This window comes from Oncorhynchus mykiss, chromosome 10 (assembly GCF_013265735.2).
Source record: "Oncorhynchus mykiss isolate Arlee chromosome 10, USDA_OmykA_1.1, whole genome shotgun sequence".
NCBI classification, from domain to species: Eukaryota; Metazoa; Chordata; class Actinopteri; order Salmoniformes; family Salmonidae; genus Oncorhynchus; species Oncorhynchus mykiss.
The window spans coordinates 48413218-48434431 of NC_048574.1; the positions used below are offsets into that span (position 1 = coordinate 48413218).

General features: G+C 45.0%; 1 pseudogene; it reads right to left on the minus strand.

Moving 5' to 3' along the window:
* Positions 1–2299: 2299 nt before the first annotated feature.
* Positions 2300–19527, minus strand: LOC110533134 (annotated as a pseudogene).
* Between the last annotated feature and the right edge of the window lie 1687 nt (positions 19528–21214).

The following is a 21214-nucleotide window of genomic DNA, read 5'->3' on the forward strand; positions in this document are numbered from 1 at the left end:
TAGATATGTGCTCTTTGTGCCCAGTTACTCACCAACAAGTACAGTACACGAGTTTGGAGTCATTCTCACTCCCAACATCATGAACCCGTTAAGTCTGTCCCTGAGGGTCTAACCAGAGTATGACAGTGCTGTCGGTGAACGGCCTGGGTGGCCTTCCATGCCCATCATGAGAAAGTGAAGATGTCTTGACAGTAAATCCTGTTTATTGTTTCAAGCAATAGTCAGATACATAGTCAAAGAAAAGTCACTTTTTTTTTACATTGCCGTCAATAACACATTTTAGGATATGAGTCTACGTAGTGCTTAACAGGAAGTTCAAACTTGGCTCAGACTACACTTATTAGTGATCTACTCTCCAGCTTGGGATTCTTTGTATGACTAAAGAATAGTGAAGAACAACACAAAAGTTGTTACTGAACCCCCCCCCCCCCCCCCCTCAGTAATTACTGCAGTTAATTTCTAAGCAGAAGAAATAGCAGAATTCTCAGTATAATGAAGGTCTCCCAAGAGGGCCATTATCAAAATCCCTTGTAGCCTTACTGACACCCCTTAAAGGTTTTGTACAAATTGGAAGATAATGGCAGGATCAACGAGAACTTAATTGTTCCTTGTTTTTACCCCTCAAGAGCCCATTGTTTGTTTCTTATCCATAATTAACTAGAGTTATGAAACCACATCCACCACAAAAGCTTGTAATGATATTGTCAATAGGTACATTCAACACTAAAAGAACCCTCGTGCTGAATGAGTTCTTGTTTATCAGAAAAGAAGAGTGGTTCCTTATGGACACCAGGGCTTTAGTTGCCTCTGGTAGTGCTGTATACCTCTACATTACAGTGTTTGGGGATAATTCACACATCCTTTGTCTTTCTAATGGCCTCTTCCCTCAGTGCTGGTGATACTTATTAGTGATTGTGCTTCCGTACCTAAGTGTAATGCCAATTAGCCCACACCCCTCCATTCTAATGTAGAGTTGTTGATGCCAAGCCACCTGTGAGCCAGTTGTATAAATGGCCTGTGCACAAGTCTGTGGCTGGCTATTTCATAACCATGGATGATTTGAAGTCTGTCCACAGACTTGTCGGAAAATGTGTAATCTATACTGAACAAAAATATAAATGTAACATGCAACAATTTCAAAGATTTCACTGAGTTACAGCTCATATAGGGAAATCAGTCAACTGAAATAAATTCATTAGGCCCTAATCTATAGATTTCACATGACTAGGAATACAGGTGCCATACATGTGTTGGTCACAGATACCTTCCAAAAAAGGTAGGGGCGTGAATCGGAAAACCAGTCAGTATCTGGTGTGACCACCATTTGCTTCATGCAGTGCAACACATCTCCTTCGCATGGAGTTGATCAGGCTGTTGATCGTGACCTGTTGAATATAGTCCCACTCCTCTTCAATGGTTGTGTGAAGTTGCTGGATATTGGCGGGAACTGGAACACGCTGTCGTATACGACGACCCAGAGCATCCCAAACATGTTCAATGGGTGACATGTCTGGTGAGTATGCAGGCCATGGAAGAACTGGGACATGTTCAGCTTCCAGGAATTGTGTACAGATCCTTGCGACATGGCCGTGCATTATCATGCTGAAACATGAGGTGATGGCGGGGGATGAATGGCACGATAATGGGCCTCAGGATCTCATCACGTTATCTCTGTGCATTCAAATTGCCATCAATAAAATGCAATTGTGTTCATTGTCCTTGGCTTGCCTGCCCATACCATAACCCCACCGCAGCCATGGGGCACTCAGTTCACAACGTTGACATCAGCAAACCGCTCGCCCACATGTTCTGCGGTTGTGAGGCTGGTTGGACGTACTGCCAAATTCTCTAAAACAATGTTGGAGGAGGCTTATGATAGAGAAATTAACATTCAATTCTCTAGCAACAGCTTTAATGGACATTCCTGCAGTAAGCATGCCATTTGCACGCTCCCTCAAAACTCGAGACATCTGTGGCATTGTGTTGCATTTAGATCAGTTTTATTATCCCCAGCACAAGGTGCACCTGTGTAATGATCATGCTGTTGAATCAGCTTCTTGATATGCCACACCTGTCAGGTGGATTTATTATCTTGGCAAAGGAGAAGTGCTCAATAACAGGGTTGTAAACAAGTTTTTGCGAGAAACCTGAGAGTGCATTTGGAACAGTTCTATGATGTTTTATTTCAGCTCATGAAACCAACGCTTTACATGTTGCCTTTATATTTTTGTTCAGTCTATGTCCATGCTTAGTGTTCTCTTGTGTGATATAACTTTTTCCCCATCCTTAACCTCCATGCTCATTGGTCAAACCGGAACGCCCCAAAATAGCTGGATTAGTCCTCTGTGTGCACAGCTGTAGGTGACAACACAGATACAAAGATCTCATCTCTGGGGTGCAGCTCAAAACAGGCCTCCCTGGTAGACAGAGTGGAGGGCATACTCAGTGTCAGGCGCCCAGCACTTGGTGCCCACCCCCTTCAGAAGCTGAATGGGCCTGGCGTATGATGTCTTCTTGTAAACACACTGGACCAGCTGGTAGCTGGAGGTGCCCCCATGGGGGTCACCCCCCTCGTGGGTGAGGGAGGGGTAGCGGAAGTAAACCTGGGCATACAAGTAATAGCGTCCAGACTGGGGGATACGGAGGCGTCTGTGAGACAGGTTCATGTTGTAGAGATGGGTGCGGAAGCTCTGGTTTCCCCAGGACCGGACCGGGCGGAAGCAGGTTTTCCTCTAACTTTTTATCTGGGGTTTGCTCCTTCAATATTTATATTTACTCCTCAGTCCCTGCCGGTGAGAAGCATACCCACAACATGATGTTGTGTTGTATTGGATGTGACCCCAGCCTGTAGTTTTTTATTTAGGCCAAAAAGTTCATTCATTTGCCCTTGTTGTTTTGCAGTATTGCTTAACAGCCTTATTGCAAACAGAATGGAGGATTTGGAGCAGATTTTTCAAAAACACAGGCTTCATTCTTTTTACTTGGTCATACAGGCCTGTACTGTAGAGTGAAAGCAATGTTGTCGATCCTCTGTATTTTCAAGTATTGTCATGTTATGGGTATGCTTGCAACCGGCAGGGATTGGAGTGCCAGGATAAATAGAAATAGGAAAGGAGCAAAGCCCAGGTAAAATGTTAGAGGGAACCCTGCCTCAGTCTTCTGAATACCAAACCCTGGGATAGAGTTTTGTTTTTCAGTGGGACATTTTAATGCCAAATACACACCAGAATGGCTTTGCAATAGCTGTTGAGTGTTCCTGAATACTCCAGTCTCATTCCTGACTTAAATCTGCTTGTCCACCAATGACTCCCAACCAAATTGACTGAGCTTGAGCAATTTTGACAAAAACTATGAATGTACAATATAAACTCAGCAAAAAAAGAAACACCCCATTTTCAGGACCCTGTCTTTCAAAGTTAATTTGTAAAAATCCAAATAACTTCACAGATCTTCATTGTAAAGTATTTAAACACAGTTGCCCATGCTTGTTCAATGAACCATAAACAATTAATGAACATGCACCTGTGGAATGGTTGTTAAGACACTAACAGCTTACAGGTGGTAGGCAATTAAGGTCACAGTTTGACAACTTAGGACACTAAAGAGGCCTTTCTACTGACTCTGAAAAACACCAAAAGAAAGATGCCCAGGGTCCCTGCTCATCTGTGTGAACGTGCCTTAGGCATGCTGCAAGGAGGCATGAGGACTGCAGATGTGGCCAGGGCAATAAATTGCAATGTCCGTACTGTGAGATGCCTAAGACAGTGCTACAGGGAGACAGGACGGACAGCTGATCGTCCTCGCAGTGGCAGACCACGTGTAACAACACCTGCACAGGATTGGGACATCTGAACAGCACACCTGCGGGACAAGTACAGGATGACAACAACAACTACCCGAGTTACACCAGGAACGCACAATCCCTCCATCAGTGCTCAGACTGTCCGCAATAGGCTGAGAGAGGCAGGTCCTTACCAGACATCACCGGCAACAACATCACCTATGGGCACAAAACCACCGTTGTTGGACCAGACATGACTGGTAAAAAGTGCTCTTCACTAACGAGTCGTGGTTTTAACTCACCAGGGGTGATGGTCAGATTCACGTTTATCGTCGAAGGAAGGAGCTTTACACCGAGTCTTGTACTCTGGAGAGGGATCGATTTGGAGGTGGAGTGTCATTCGTGGTCTGGGGCGGTGTGTCAAAGCATCATCGGACTGAGCTTGTTGTCATTGCAGGCAATCTCAACGCTGTGCATTACAGGGACGACATCCTCCTCCTTCATGTGGTACCCTTCCTGCAGGCTCATCCTGACATGACCCTCCAGCATGACAATGCCACCAGCCATACTGCTCGTTCTGTGAGTGATTTCCTGCAAGACAGTAATGTCAGTGTTCTGCCATGGCCAGCGAAGAGCCCGGATCTCAATCCCATTGAGCACGTCTGGGACCTGTTGGATCGGAGGGTGAGGGCTAGGGCCATTCCCCCCAGAAATGTCCGGGAACTTCCAGGTGCCTTTGTGGAAGAGTGGTTGTAATATCTCACAGCAAGAACTGGCAAATCTGGGGCTGTCCACGAGGAGGAGATGCACTGCAGTACTTAATGCAGCTGGTGGCCACACCAGCTATTTACTGTTACTTTTGATTTTGACCCCCCCCCCCCCCCCTCCCCTTTGTTCAGGGACACATTATTAAATTTCTGTTAGTCACATGTTTGTGAAACATTTTCAGTTTATGATTTTATGTCTCAGTTGTTGAATCTTGTTATGCTCATACAAATACTTACACATGTTAAGTTTGATGAAAATAAACACAGTTGACTGTGAGAGGATGTTTCTTTTTTTGCTGAGTTTATATACAAAAGTATGTGGACACCCCTTCAAATTAGTGGATTCAGCTATTTCAGCGACACCCATTTCTGACAGGTGTATCAAATCTAGCACATAGTCATGCAGTTTCCATAGACATACAATGCATTCGGAAAGTATTCAGACCGTTTTACTTTTTCCACATTTTGTTACATTACAGCCTTATTCTAAAATTGATAATTGATAAAAAATAAAAATCAATCAATCTACACACAATACCCCATAATGACACAGCAAAAACAATTTTTTAGAAATGTTTCCAAATTTACAAAATATAAAAAACTGAAATATCACATTTACATAAGTATTCAGACCCTTTACTCAGTACTTTGTTGAAGCACCTTTGGCAGCGAATACAGCCTCGAGTCTTCTTGGGTATGACGCTACAAGCTTGGCACACCTGTATTTGGAGGTCTCTCCAGAGATGTTTGATCGGGTTCAAGTCCGGGCTCTAGCTGAGCCACTTAAGGACATTCAGAGACTTGTCCCCAAAGCCAATCCTGCATTGTGTTGGCTGTGTGCTTACTGTAGGGTCGCTGTCCTGTTGGGAGGTGAACCTTCACCCCTGTCAGAGGTCCTGAGCACTCTGGAGAAGGTTTTCATCAATGATCTCTCCATATTTTCCTCCATTCATCTTTCCCTTGATCCTGACCAGTCTCCCAGTCCCTGCCTCTGAAAAACATCCCTACGGCATGATGCTGCCACCACCATGCTTCACTGTAGGGATGGTGCCAGGTTTCCTCCATACGTGACACTTGGAATTCAGGCCAAAGAGTTCAATCTTGTTTCATCAGACCAGAGGATCTTGTTTTCTCATGGTCTGAGTCCTTTAGGTGCCATTTGGCAAACTCCAAGTGGGCTGTCATGTGCCTTTTACTGAGGAGTGGCTTCCGTCTGACCACTCTACCGTAAAGGTCTGATTGGTGGAGGGCTGCAGAGATGGTTGTCCTTCTGGAAGGTTCTCCCATCTCCACAGAGGAATTCTGGAGCTCTGTCAGAGTGACCATTGGGTTGTTGGTCACTGACCAAGGCCCTTGTCCCCTGATTGCTCAGTCTAGCTGGGCGTCCATCTCCAGGAAGAGTCTCGGTGGTTCCAAACTTCTTCCATTTAAGAATGATGGTGCCCACTGTGTTCTTGGGGACCTTCTTCTTTTGGTACCCTTCCCCAGATCTGTGCCTCGACACAATCCTGTCTCGGAGGTCTATGGACAATTCCTTCGACCTCCTGGCTTGCTTTTTGCTCTGACATGCACTTTCAACTGTGGGACCTTATATAGACAGGTATGTGCCTCTCCAAATCATGTCCAATCAATTGAATTTACCACAGGTGGACTCCAAGTTGTAGAAACATCTCAAGGATGATCAATGGAAACAGGATGCACCTGAGCTCAATTTCGAGTCTCATAGCGAAGGGTCTGAATACTTATGTAAATAAGGTATTTATGTTTTTGATATTTAATACATTTGCAAAAATGTCTAAAAAACTGTTTTCGCTTTGTCATATGGGGTGTGGTGTGTAGGTTGATGAAAATGAATTTCAATCCAATTTAGAATAAGGGTGTAATGTAACAAAATGTGAAAAATATTCAAGGGGTCTGAGTACTTTCCGAATGCACTGTACATTGGCAGTAGAATGGCCTTACTGAAGAGCTCAGTGACTTTCAACGTGGCACCGTCATAGCATGCCATCTTTCCAACAAGTCAGCTTGTCAAATTCATGCCCTGCTAGAGCAGCCCCGGTCAACTGTAAGTGCTGTTATTGTGAAGTGGAAACATTGTGGGGCAACAACAGCTCATCCGCGAAGTGGTAGACCACACAAGGTCACAGAATGGGACCGCTGAGTTCTGAAGCGCATAGCACGTAAAAATCGTCTGTCCTCGGTTTGTCGAGATTGGTGTGGAAGAACTTCACGGGACTGCACAGAGCCCTGACCTCAACCCAATCGAACACCTTGGGCATGAATTGGGACGCCGAGTGCGAGCCAGGACTAATCACCCAACATCAGTGCACAACCTCACTCACGCTCTTGTGGCTGAATGGAAGCAAATCCTCACAGCAATGTTGCATAATCTAGTGGGAAGCCTTCCCAGAAGAGGGGAAGCTGTTATAGTAGTGAAGGGGGGACCAACTCCATTTAATGCCCATGACTGTGGAATGAGATGTTCGACGAGCAGGCGTCCACATACTTTTGGTCATGTAGTGGATGTTGCCCTAAGAGTTGTTCAAAGTTGGTAGAATCTTATTCATAATGTTTCACAGCTGTAATGGCTGCCCAATGTGCTTCCACTAAATATTTACTCTGGGCTGTAACGACATATGCAATCAAGACATCTGCGTATTACGTTTTTTATTCATTTGGATTTTTTTGTATCACTTTTCTTTCACTTTGGAAATGTGGAGATAATTGTGTACATCAGTGTGAAATAAAAAATTCAATACATTTTTTGAATTTAATTTTAAGGCAGCAAAATGTGAAGACTGTGCAAGGGGTGTGGAGACTTTTACTAGCCACTGCTACATACAGTATGGTTAGATTCCTTTAACAATAGTTTATTTAACTTTGGCAAAAAATGAGTGCAGCAGGGAAAGAGCAGTAAGGAGGATTGGATGGGAGAAAGAGGCAAGCAAAACTTTCAGGAAAGAAGCAAATCAGTGTCAGCTGTTCTGACGTATTCATTCACAAGGATATCAGTGCGTTCTTGGCTGTATGATCAGACAGATCGCAGGTGGTGATATATGAAAATGGCGCCTCTTGTCTTTGAGGTCTGAGGTTTATGGGAGATCATGCCGCAGTTTGAGAGAATTGGATATGGAGATAGATGAGCGATGCCACACCTTTATTTGCACAGATGGTCTTTGTAGATGCTTGATATAGTCAGGGTTTGAGGAGTAACGGGTTACATGTAATCCGTCACATGTAAGGGATTACAAAAAAAACTGCAACTGTAATCCGTTACATTACCAGCAAAAAATATTGTAATCAGATTACAGATACTTTTGAAGAACTAGATGATTACTTCGAAGATTACTTTTAAATTCAGAAAGGATGTTTGCAAAAAACAATCTTTGACACTTCGCTGTTTTCTCAATGACATTCAAATCAGCATTGAAAACGCCGCAAATTTAAATTTGTCCAACGTGAGCGAGTCTGACCATAAATCAGAGACCACTATGATGACACACCAAATGTGTTTGATGGATCGTGGGAAAATAGCAGAAACTGTCTTTTGTAGGCAACTGTCCAAGGTATGTCTTCCAATGGTGCGACTGCTATCGGCCTCCAAAGATGATCCAACTTGAATAAACGCTTGGAGGTAAGGATGACAGCAGTGGTGTAGTCTACGACGATACGGATGTCACTCATTTATTGATATCTACGTATCGCATTGATGTGAATCACACTGCTGCTCTCTCATTTAGCTTTTTGCGCCTTACGGATTGTGGTTGATGTGGATGGCTGTTCACAAATCTAAATGTGTATTTGAACCCAATAAACGTTTGAATTCAAGAAGTTTAAGCTGCCTATCAATCATTGTTTTTGAAACCAGTCAACAGCCAGTGAAAAATGGGCTCTTGCAACAGCTGCACAGTGCAGATCCCAGCCTATGGAATAAAAGTGGGGCTTTTATTGCTCAATCTAATTTAGGCTGATAAAAAAATTCTATAGGCCTAATGGACACAAACTCGCACACTTTTGACCGACTTCAATTTTTGAACTTGTAAATTATATACAGATGAATTCGGGAAGTTTACATACACCTTAGCCACATACATTAAAACTCAGTTTTTCACAATTCCTGGCATTTAATCCTAGTAAAAATTCCCTGTCTTAGGTCAGTTAGGATCACCACTTTATTTCAAGAATGTGAAATTTCAGAAAAATAGTAGAGAGAATGATTTATTTCAGCTTTCATTTCTTTTATCACATTCCCAGTGGGTCAGAGGTTTACATACACTCAATTAGTATTTTGTAGCATTGCCTTTTAATTGTTTAACTTGGGTCAAACGTTTCGGTTAGCCTTCTACAAGCTTCCCACAATAAGTTGGGTGAATTTTGGCCCATTCCTCCTTGCTCGCACACGCTTTTTCAGTTCTGCCCACACATTTTCTATAGGATTGAGGTCAGGGCTTTGTGATGGCCCTATTTTGTGAAGTGCACCACTCCTGCAGCAAAGCACTCCAACAACATGATGCTGCCACCCCCGTGCTTCACGGTTGGGATGGTATTCTTCGGCTTGCAAGCCTCCCCCTTTTTCCTCCAAACATAACGATGGTCATGATGGCCAAACAGTTCTATTTTTGTTTCATCAGACCAAAGGACATTTCTCCAAAAAGTACGATCTTTGTCCCCATGTGCAGTTGCAAATCGTAGTCTGGCTTTTTTATGGCGGTTTTGGAGCAGTGGCTTCTTCCTTGCTGAGCGGCCTTTCCGGTTATGTCAATATAGGACTCGTTTTATAGTGAATATAGATACTTTTGTACCTGTTTCCTCCAGCATTTTCACATGGTCCTTTGCTGTTGTTCTGGGATTGATTTGCACTTTTCACACCAAAGTACATTAATCTCTAGGAGACAGAACGCGTCTCCTTCCTGAGCGATATGACGGCTGCGTGATCCCATGGTGTTTATACTTGCGTACTATTGTTTGTACAGATGAACGTGGTACCTTCAGGCGTTTGGAAATTGTTCCCAAAGATGAACCAGACTTGTGGAGGTCTACAATTATTTTTCTGAGGTCTTGGCTGATTTCTTTTGATTTTCTCATGATGTCAAACAAAGAGGCACTAAGTTTGAAGGTAGGCCTTGAAATACATCCACAGGTACACCTCCAATTGACTCAAATGATGTCAATTAGCCTACCAGAAGCTTCTAAAGCCATGACATCATTTTCGGGAATATTCCAAGCTGTTTAAAGGCACAGCCAACTTAGTGTATGCAAACTTCTGACCCACTGGAATTGTGATACAGTGATATATAAGTGAAATAATCTGTCTGTAAACAATTTTTGGAGAAATTACTTGTCATGCACAAAGTAGATGTCCTTACCGACTTGCCAAAACTATAGTTTGTTAACAAGAAATTTGTTGAGTGGTTGAAAAACGAGTTTTAATGACTCCAACTTAAGTGTATGTAAACTTCCGACTTCAACTGTATATTTATCCATTGATTCTTGAAGAATATAGCTTATAAATGCCTCATGAGCTTAGTTCAACTGTCACACTCCATGAGAACCCAAAATATAAGCTTGTTTTTCTGGAATGTTTACATTGTTAATGTAAACAAACACTATATAGCCTCATAACATGGTTAAAACAATACATTTGATATCTAGAATGGTCAGTCCTTGCATCCATAGATCTGTCTGTTAATCTGAGAGTGGTTACATTTCTCCAGGCCCATCCCTCAGCTTTTGACCAAAACAGAGGCGGTGCAGCCGTTTTGTGTTGTTTCAACTGTTTTGCCCTTTAAACAGCTGCATATTATCAAGATATCAAAGTGTCCCCAACAAAAAGGTATATAATAGGCCTCAAGCAATTGCAGCTCATGGCATTAATTTTTCACATGTAAATAGCACTTTCAGTAGTGCTCAAAGCATGCCATTTCATGAGAGCAGCATTTATTTCTCAACTCAAATCAATGAGCGCAATCAGTCCCAGTCCCAACAAAATCCTGAACAAGGGCTGGCTAATAAGTCCTTAGTTTGGGGTTTATGCTCAGGTAAAACAATTTGGCTAATCTATACTTCCATATCTCCAAATTCTATTCTTGAAGATCAAGGGGTATAACATTTATTGGATTGACTGGAATTCTGATATTGTTTTTAAAGTAAAGATATAATTTCATCGTATTATTGTCACGTTGGTCGTATACATAATGAGCGGAACAAGTTGAGTTGAGTTCCACATATTTATTAATGTGAACCTTCAAAAAACAACAAAGAATAAACGAACGTGAAGTCCGTAGCGCACATAGCACTAAACCAAAACGAAACAATATCCCACAAACGCAGGTGGGAAAAGGACCACACTAAGTATGATCCCCAATTGGAGGCAACGATCATCAGCTGCCTCCAATTGGGAACCATACTCACACCAACATAGAAATTAAAGACTAGAACACACCCTAGTCACGCTCTGACCTATTGCACCATAGAGAACCCAGAGGGCTCTCCATGGTCAGGGCGTGACAGTACCCCTCCAAAGGTGCGGACTCCGACCGCAAAACCTGAAACTAGATGGGGAGGGTTAGGACTGGAAACCGGCGCAGAGGAAGGCTCCGGCCATGGAGCGGGACTGGACGCCGTGCCTGGACTGGGCACCGGCATAGAGGAAGGCTCCGGCCATGGCACCAGCGCAGGAAGCTCCGGACCATGGACCATCGCTGGAAGCTCCGGACTGTGGACCGTCGCTGGAAGCTACGGACTGAACCGTCGCTGGAGGTTCCAGGCTGTAGACCATCGCTGGAGGCTCCGGACTGTACACATGCACTGGTGGACGAGTGCGGGGAGCCGGCACATGACGTACCGAGCTGGGGAGGCGCACTGGAGGCCTGGTGCGTGGAGCCGGCACAGGTGACACCGGACTGATGACACGCTCTTCAGGGCGAGTGCGGGGAGCCAGCACATGTGGCACTGGACTGATGACACACTCTTCAGGGCTAGTACGAGGAACGGGCACAGGATGTACCGGACTGGGGATGCACACTGGAGGCCTGGTGTGTGGAGCCGGCACAGGTTTCACCGGACTGATGACACACTCTTCAGGGCAAGTGCAAGGAACTGGCACATGACGTACCGGGCTGGGAAGGCACTCTTCAGGGCAAATGCGCTGCAGAATACACCTAACCATCATCTCTCTAAAATCTCCGTCCTCCAACAACTCCATCGACTCCCCGACAGTCTCTGGTTCTCTCCTCGGCTCGACCGAAAGCCCCTTGTTCCCACCTCCCCCCAAAAATCTTGGGGTTTCTGTGGCCGCGGACCCTGGTGTCGTCGCTGTCCTCCTATACTCCTTGGCGACTCCCACCAAGGAAGGGTCTCGCATCCCCCCATTATATCCTTCCATGTCCAGCTCTCCTTTACCTCCATGGTACGCTGCTTGGTCCTGTAGTGTTGGGATATTGTGTCACGTTCGTCGTATACATAATGAGCGGACAGAGGCGCAGCGTGTGTAGAGTTCCACATATTTAATAAAGTGAACCTTCAAAAAACAACAAAGAATAAACGAACGTGAAGTCCGTAGCACACATAGCACTAAACCAAAACAAAACAATATCCCACAAACGCAGGTGGGAAAAGGACCACACTAAGTATGATCCCCAATTGGAGGCAACGATCATCAGCTGCCTCCAATTGGGAACCATACTCACACCAACATAGAAATGAAAGATTAGAACACCCCCTAGTCACGCTCTGACCTATTGCACCATAGAGAACCCCGAGGGCTCTCCATGGTCAGGGCATGACACTTATTATATGTATTAGAAAGCGATTGGTTAGACGAAGCCTACATAACCAAGCCACAAAGTAAAATTGAACATCCATTATGGCCAGCTATGTAAACTTTCACATTGATTTATCCTGCAATGGATGTCGTTCAACTGGTAACATACATTTTTGTCTTCTTCTAATGCCTCTTAACACCATCCATATTGGATTTATATTTGATATATTTTTCAACTGTGCTGTGATGTTTCACATAAGTTCTGAACCTTTCTTTTCTCATTGTTTCTACAGATTGTAATTTGAAAGTACTTTTTTTTCCTAAAAGCATTATTCTGTTATTTATCGATTGACTATGACTTTTCAAATCACCTAGTAGTGTTATCTGCTAAGTTAGCTCCAGGTAAATATTGCAATTCTTCAGCCATTTCTCGACCTGTGACCAAAAACAAGCTACATATGGACAGTACCAAAACAAATGATCAAATGAGTCTGCCTGTAATCTGAATAAAGGGGAAAAGGATTTTCTTGAACATAAGGTGAGATATTCTTACAAATTTGCTAGAGAACAAGTTCAGGTTTAAGTATGACTGACTGATGCCTTTTGTGAGAGGTCTAATGCTTTAATATTTAATAATTTCTGCCCTCCGAATTCATTCATTATATAAATAGGCCTGTTTAATTTTGTCTGGCTTGCCGTTCCAAATAAAATGTCATATTTTTTTCTCATATAATAAAAAAAATTGTTCACTAGGTGTAAGCAAGACCATAAGCAAATAGGTAAACTGGGATATGACTAAAGAGTTAATCAGGGTGATTTTTCCACAAATATAAAGGTATTTACCTTTCCATGGTAGCAAGGTCTTATCTATTTTTGCTAACTTTCTATAAAAATGTTTTGAAGTGAGATAATTTAGAAGTTTTTCATGTTGTCTGTCTAATTGTGTAATGACTAGGTGCTGTCTATCTTGGCCAGGATGCTCTTGAAAAAGTATCAAGGCACAAGGCGAGACCGAAATGCAGACACAGGAGGCAGATGGTTGGAGTCTTACAATGTTTCTTAATCCAAAAAGGAGTAGGCAAGAGAATGGTCGTGGACAGGCAAAAAGTCCAGGAGGTACAGATTGGCAGACAGGCTCGTGGATAAGGCAGCCGAATGGTCAGGCAGGAAGGAACAAAGTCCAGAAACAGGCACGGGTCAAAACCAGGAGGACTAGAAAAAGGAGAATGCAAAAAGCAGGAGAACTGGAAAACCGCTGGTTGACTTGGAAACATACAAGACGAACTGGCACAGAGACAGGAAACACAGGGATGAAAACACTGGGGAAAATAAGCGACACCTGGAGGGGGTGGAGACAATCACAAGGACAGGTGAAACAGATCAGGGCATGACAAAAAGAGATTGCAAATCTCAATGAGCCTTCCTGGTTACATTTTCTTTTTTGAAAATGTTTTTATTTCGGGATATGTATACCGAGTATATCCACATCACCATCACACCATTTTATTGGTAAACTACATGGTTAAGTAAAAGTAGTATATTTTAGTGATCCAATACGTAATATAATATGGGAGACCAGATGCTGCTGGAAGTGGTTTTGGAGGTCCAAAGGGAGGCACTCTGTCCTCTGGTCTAAAAAATATCCTAATGCCCCAGGGCAGTGATTGGGGTCATTGCCCTGTGTAGGGTGCCTTTGTAACGTCTGCTTCCAGCTCACACTCTCAAACACCGAGAACCCCTGAACGCAGCTCACTTTCTAGATCCCAATCAACTGAATTATAATCACCTGTTCAGACAACTGTATGTCATTATCACACACTATTTAGTTCAGTTCTTTGCAACCCATCACTGTGAGGTATTGTTTGTTTTGTGACACACGTCTTTCAGAGCTCTGTTTGTCACATTATTTACTCCTCCTGTGTATTGCCTGCCTCACTAACGGTGCCTTTTGCCTATTCCCTGCCTGTACATTAGCCTATTGGATTTCCTGTTATCTACCTATTGCCTGATCACCCGGACGATGTCACTAGCCCTTTCCCTGCCTGTACTGTTGCCTTTTGGACCCCCTGTGTATGACCTTCTGCCTGCCCCTGGACCCAGCTACCTGCCTCCTCCTGTGGTCCTTTGCAATAGACACCTGCTGTGAAACCAGCTCTCTGTCTCCCCTCGTGTTCATTACAGCCGTCTTCGGATGGGACATTAAACAGGTGTTCTGTGGTCACTAAAGATCCCACGGCACTTATTGTAAGAGTAGGGTTGTTAACCCTGGTGTCCTGTCTAAATTCCCAATCTGGAACTCATACTATCATGGTCACCTAATCATCCCCAGCTTACAATTGGCTCATTCCTCTCCCCTGTAACTGTTCCCCAGGTCGTTACCTGATAAAATGAGAATGTGGAGGGATCCAAGTCGTGGATTCAAAAGAAAACATGAATCATGTTTACAATGACACCTTTGTTTTTAAGCCCTGTATTTCTAATCCCTTGCTATTATTGTTGCATCTGATTTTAATAGCTAACATTTCAATATCCCTAATAAATAGATATGTCAATAGTGGACAACCTTGTTTTACTCCTCTTGACAGTTTAAAACTTTCTGAGAAGTAGCCATTATTTATTATTTTACACCTAGGGTTACTATACATGGTTTTAACCCATTTTATAAGAGATTCTCCAAAATTGAAATCTTCCAGGCATTTATATATAAACTCCAGTTGAACTTTATCAAAAGCCTTTTCAGTCTGCTATGAACAGCAGGGCAAGTTTCCCCGATTTTCATAGTGTTGTATTGTGTCAACGGTGGGTGTAGCTGGTGGATGGAAGCCAGGCGCAGGAGAGCAGAGTTGAGTGAACATGAAGCACTTTACTGGGGCAAATAGTAAGACCAGAATGCAACAGCATCACCAAAACCAAATGCCCAAAACAAGTAAGGCAGCACAAAGTTATTATTATACCACAAACAAAGTACAAAGGACAGACTGCCACAAAACACAGGTAATACATAAAACCAGCCAGAAGCGTGCCAAGCTCGACAAATAAACAATAGCCCACACAGACATGGAGGGAACAGAGGGCTAAATACACATAGTAATTATGAGGAGACGTAAACCAGGTGTGCAGGGAAACAAGACAAAACAAATGGAAAATGAAAGGTGGAGTGGCGATGGCTTGAAGACCGGTGATGTCGACTGCCGAACGCCGCCCGAACAAGGAGAGGGGCCGACTTCGGTGGAAGTCGTGACATATTGTTTACAGTACTTGCCTTATATTATCTCCAATGAATTGTCCATGTAAAAAAAAATGTCTTATAAGAATGAATAATGTCTGACAATAACTTTTTAATTCTATGCACTATACATTTTGCCAGCATGTTTGCATCACAATACTGAAGTGTGAGGGGCCTCCAATTTTTATAATGGACTGGATCTTTACATTTCCCACTTGTATCATATTTCAGTAATAATGAAATCAGACCTTCTTGTTGAGTGTCTGATAATCTACCGTTTACATAGGAGTGGTTAAAACACGTTAATAACGATCCTCTGAGTATATCATAAAAGGATTGGAATACTTCCACTGGTATGCCATCCAGCCCTGGAATTTTCCCAGACTTAAAGGCTTTAATTGCACCAAGAAGTTCCTCCTCGTAATTTCACCTTCACAATGAGTCTTTCTGTATGGCTGTTAATTTTATATTATTATTAGAAAAAAAATCCATACAATTTGACTCGGTTAGAGGAGATTGAAACAGACTGAAACAAAAACATATGCTTAAAGTACTTTGCTTCCTCTTTCAAAATATAATTTGGTGAATCATTGCTGACTCCGTCGTTTGTAATTTTTTTCAGTAAATTATTTTTGGTAGTATTTTTACGTTGGAGATTAATAAATCATTTGGAGCATTTTTACCCATATTCCATCCAGTTTGCTTTATTATTATAATATATTACACTTGATCTTTGTTGAATAAGTTCCTCCATTTATTTTTGTTTTTCCTCTAACTTATTCTGAGCCTCTATGGTACAGTTTTTTGGCTGCTAATCTGCACTGTTAGTCCTTCTTTGTTCCTTTGTTAGTATGGACATGTCTTCTGTCAGTCACACTGCTGGAGTTGCACTTTTTCCAACATGATAAGCGGAAAAATTGCAAATATTCCCAGAAACATGTTTTTGCTTTGATTATGTCACGATGTGCGCAACTGGTTGAAGGTAAGTCAGGTGCAGGAAAGTCCTTCTCGAACGCCGCCCACTCCCCCGGCCAGTCCTGGCAATAAAACCGCAGAAACCTACTTATATCGGGGTAAAACCCGAGGTAAGGCTGATCGAGACCCCAAGACGTTTCATGAACGCCAGACCCTCGAAGTGAACTAGGGACCCCGATCAGACACTATATCCTCAGGCACCCGTAGTGCCAGAAGACGTGTGTAAACAAGGCCTCCGCAGTCTGTAGGGCCGTGGCGAGACCGGGCAGAGGAAGGAGACGTCAGGACTTGGAAAAACGGTCCACAACGACCAGGATTGTGGTGTTACCCTGTGAGGGAGGAAGATCGGTGAGGAAATCGACCGACAGGTGCAACCAAGGCCATTGTGGAATGGGTAAGGGGTGTAGCTTACCTCTGGGCAGGTGCCTAGGAGCTTTACACTGGGCGCACACCGAGCAGGAGGAAACATAAACCCTCCCGTCCTTAGCCAAGGTGGGCCACGAGTACTTCCCACTCAGACAGCGCACCGTCCAACCGATGCCTGGATGACCAGAGGAGGGTGTGGCCCAATAGATCATCCGGTCACGGACAGCAGACGGAACGTACAGATGCCCAGCGGGACACTGGAGGGGAGTGGGCTTTGCACGTAACACCCGCTCAATTTCCACGTCCAGCTTGAATACTACCAGTGCCACCAGGCAGGAGGCCGGGAGTATGGGGGTAGGATCAACTCCTCTGTGTCATACAGCCAGGACACTGCGTCTGCCTTAACATTCTGGGAACCTGGTCTGAAAGAATGGGTGAAAACAAAACGGGTAAAAAACATGGCCCACCTTGCCTGACGAAGATTCAGTTTCCTCGCTGCCCGGATGTACTCCAGGTTGCGGTGGTCAGTCCAGATGAGAAAAGGGTGTTGAGCCCCCTCAGGCCAATGTCTCCATGCCTTCAACGTCTTGGCCACAGCCAACAGCTCCCGGTCCCTCACATCATGGTTTCGTTCCGCCGGGCTGAGCTTCTTTGAGAAGAAGGCACAGGAGCGGAGATTTGGTGGCGCTCCCGAGCGCTGAGAGAGCACGGCTCCTATCCCAGCCTCGGACGCGTCCACCTCTACCATGAACGCCAAAGAAGGATCCGGGTGCGCCAGCATGGGAGCCGAGGTAAACAGAGCCCGTTGGTGACCAAAAGCTCTGATCGCCTCAGCCGACCACTGCAAACGCACTGGGGCCCCTTTCAGCAGTGAGGTAATGGGAGTTGCTACTCGACCAAAACCCCAGATAAACCTCCGGTAGTAATTGGCAAACCCTAAAGAATGCTGCACCTCCTTTACCGTGGTGGGAGTCGGCCAATTACGCACGGCTGAAATGCGGTCACTCTCCATCTCCACCCCTGAGGTGGAAATGCGGTATCCTAAGAAAGAGTTGGACTGCTGGAAGAACAGGCATTTCTCAGGCTTGACATACAGGTCATGCTCCAACAGTCGACCAAGCACCTTGTGCACCAAGGACACATACTCGGCGCGTGCAGTGTATCAGTGTATGTGCAGTGTATCAGAATGTCATCGATATACACCACTACACCCTGCCCATGCAGGTCCCTGAAAATCTTGTCCACAAAGGCTTGGAAGACTGACAGAGCATTCATCAACCCGTACGGCATGACGAGGTACTCATAATGCCCTGAGGTGGTACTGAACGCTATCTTCCAATCGTCTCCCTTCCGGATACGCACCAGGTTGTAAGCGCTCCTGAGATCTAGTTTAGTGAAGATGCGCGTCCCGTGCATTGACTCAATCGCTGTGGCTATGTGAGGTAGCGGGTAACTGTACTTCACAGTGATCTGGTTAAGGGCTCGATAGTCAATACACGGTCGCAGACCTCCCTCCTTCTTCTTCACAAAAAATAAACTCGAGGATGCAGGTGAAGTGGAGGACCGAATGTACCCCTGACGCAGAGATTTCGGAGACATATGTCTCCATAGCCGCCGTCTCCGCCTGTGACGGGATACACGTAACTCCTGGGAAGTGTGGCGTCTACCTGGAGGTTTATCGCACAATCCCCCCGACGATGGGGTGGTAATTGAATCGCCTTCTTCTTGGAGAAGGCGAGAGCCAATGCGGAATATTCGGCGGGAATACGCACGGTGGAGACCTGGTCTAGACTTTCCACCATAGTAGCACTAACGGAAACCCCTAAACACCTCCCCTAGCACTCTCATGACCACCCCGTGAGAGCTCTTCGTTGCCACGAAACAGTGGGGTCATGACAGGCTAACCAGGGTAGGCCTAGCACCACGGGAAACGCAGGAGAGTCAATGAGGAAGATACTGATTCTCTCCCTGTGACCCCCCTGCGTCACCATGCACAGGAGAGCAGTGGCCTCCCTAACCCTGACCCTATTAGTCGACTGTCTAAGGCGTGAACTGAGAAGGGCTTAGCCACTGGAACAATGGGGATCCCTAAACTATGGGCAAATGATCTGTCTATGAAATTCCCAGCCGTGCCTGAATTGATGAGCGCCTTGTGCTGGGAATGCGGGGAAAACTCCGGAAAGTTAACTTGCAAAAACAGGTGGGCAACAGAGGGCCCTTGATGAGAATGGTGCAGGCTCACCTGGGGTGACGCCAGAGTGCCCTGCCTGCTGCCTCTACCCCAGAGGAACCAATCCGACACTGACCGGCAGTGTGCCCTCTGCGGCCACAGATGATGCACGTGAAGGACCCTCTTCCAGCCTCCCTGAGCGCAGTACCTCCCAGCTCCATAGGCACCGGAGCGGCGGTGCTAGGAGATGGAACCGACAGAGCTACGTCTAAAAGGTCAGCGGGTGGCAAGCAGGTTGTCCAGCCGGATGGACAGGTCCACCAGCTGATCAAACACGAGGATGGTGCCCCTGCAGGCCAACTCCCGATGGACATCCTCACGCAGGCTGCAGTGATAGTGGTCAATCAGGGCCCTGTCGTTCCATCCTGCTCCTGCGGCCAGGGTCCGAAAGTCCAAGGCGAAGTCCTGGGCGCTCCTCATCCCCTACCTCAGGTGGAAAAGACGTTCACCCGCCGCTCTACCCTCGGGCGGGTGGTCGAAGACTGCCCGGAAGCGGCAGATGAACTCCTCAAAGTGGTCCAGCGCCGCATCTCCTTCTACCCACACAGCGTTGGCCCACTCCAGGGCTTTCCCCGAGAGGCACGAGACGAGGGCGGACACCCTCTCACGTCTTGTAGGAGCCGGGTAGACGGTCGTCAGATACAGTTCCAGCTGCAGCAGGAACCCCTGGCAGCGTGTCGCCGTCCCATCAAACTCCCCAGGAAGGGTGAGACGAATCCCACGGGGACCGGGTACAGGAGAGGCGAGTAGTGGAGACCCCTGGGGAGGGCGCTGGAGGGACTCCCTGTCTCTCCCAGCGGGCCATTGTTTGGACGACGCAGTCCATGAAGGCGCCCAAAGTACACAAACAGTACAATAAACAAAACACACGGGTCAAACACATACCCGGCGCCAACCAGCCTGATGCGAACCACACGTAACAAACAAACAATTCCACACACAGACATGGGGGAACAGAGAGTAAAATACGTTTAGTCAGATGAGGGAATGTGAACCAGGTGTGCGGAAAACCAAGACAAAACAAATGGAAAATGAAAGGTGGAGCGGCGATAGCTAGAAGACCGGTGACGTCGACCGCCGAACATCGCCCGAACAAGGAGAAGGACCGACTTCGGCGGAAGTCGTGACAGATTAGTAGTGAAGTACAAGCTCAGTTGTGTAAATGATTAGGCCGTTCTCCATGGGTGCAATCGAAACAACAACACACCATTCCCTGCCCCCTTGCCGTCACCTCCTCACATAACCTTGCTGACTCTAAGCTTGTCAGCTTTCATAACTTTGTACAATTGTTAGACAGGCCTAGTTTTACTTAGTCTTGAGTTGCAGTGGACTACAAATCCAACTTTCCATCTCAACTAGTATTTGCCTGGTGAGTGGTGATTCATAGAATAAATAAAAGACTCAATCATTGCTACCCATTACCAGTTTCATTGTCATGACCAATGTCTGTGGTTTACTTCAAGTTTCAAGTTTTAATGTCACGTGCACAAGTACAGTGAAATGCCTTTCGTGCAAGACCTAACAGTTCAGTAATCAATATCAACGTAATAGAATGTATTTCTCAGGGATGTGGTTAGTTTCTTCGACCGTATGGTCGTATTTGTAACTCACAGGGTCTTTGCTAACAGGCTTTGTAGTCATTGTAACAAACCCGGGACTGGAGCCAAACCATGGGATCCCATGCCAGACTACAGAGAGAAAAGAATCTGACCAATGACACTGATCAAACCTGACAGCCTTAGTCTACTTTGATTATCACAGTCATTCATCTCCATGCAGTAACATAGTCTTCAGTGTATGCTGATACTTTATGCAGACATAATTCACGTTTAATCAGCAGGTAAAATCTAAATGGTTAAGTAAATTGGAGAAGTATGCTGCAAATGATATTTCTGATTAAGAGGTGAAGAATAATGTAAGACTTTGTATTCAGGACAGACATTTCATTTTTTTGCACCGATATTCCATATCTGCTTTTAATTTTAATTGAAAAAAAAAAGTTGTTGTTGTTGTTGCCATTAGCAATAGGTGCCCTTAATTGTGAGGCATTGGAAAACCTCCCTGGTCTTTGTGTTTGAATCTGTGTTTGAAATTCACTGTTGGACCA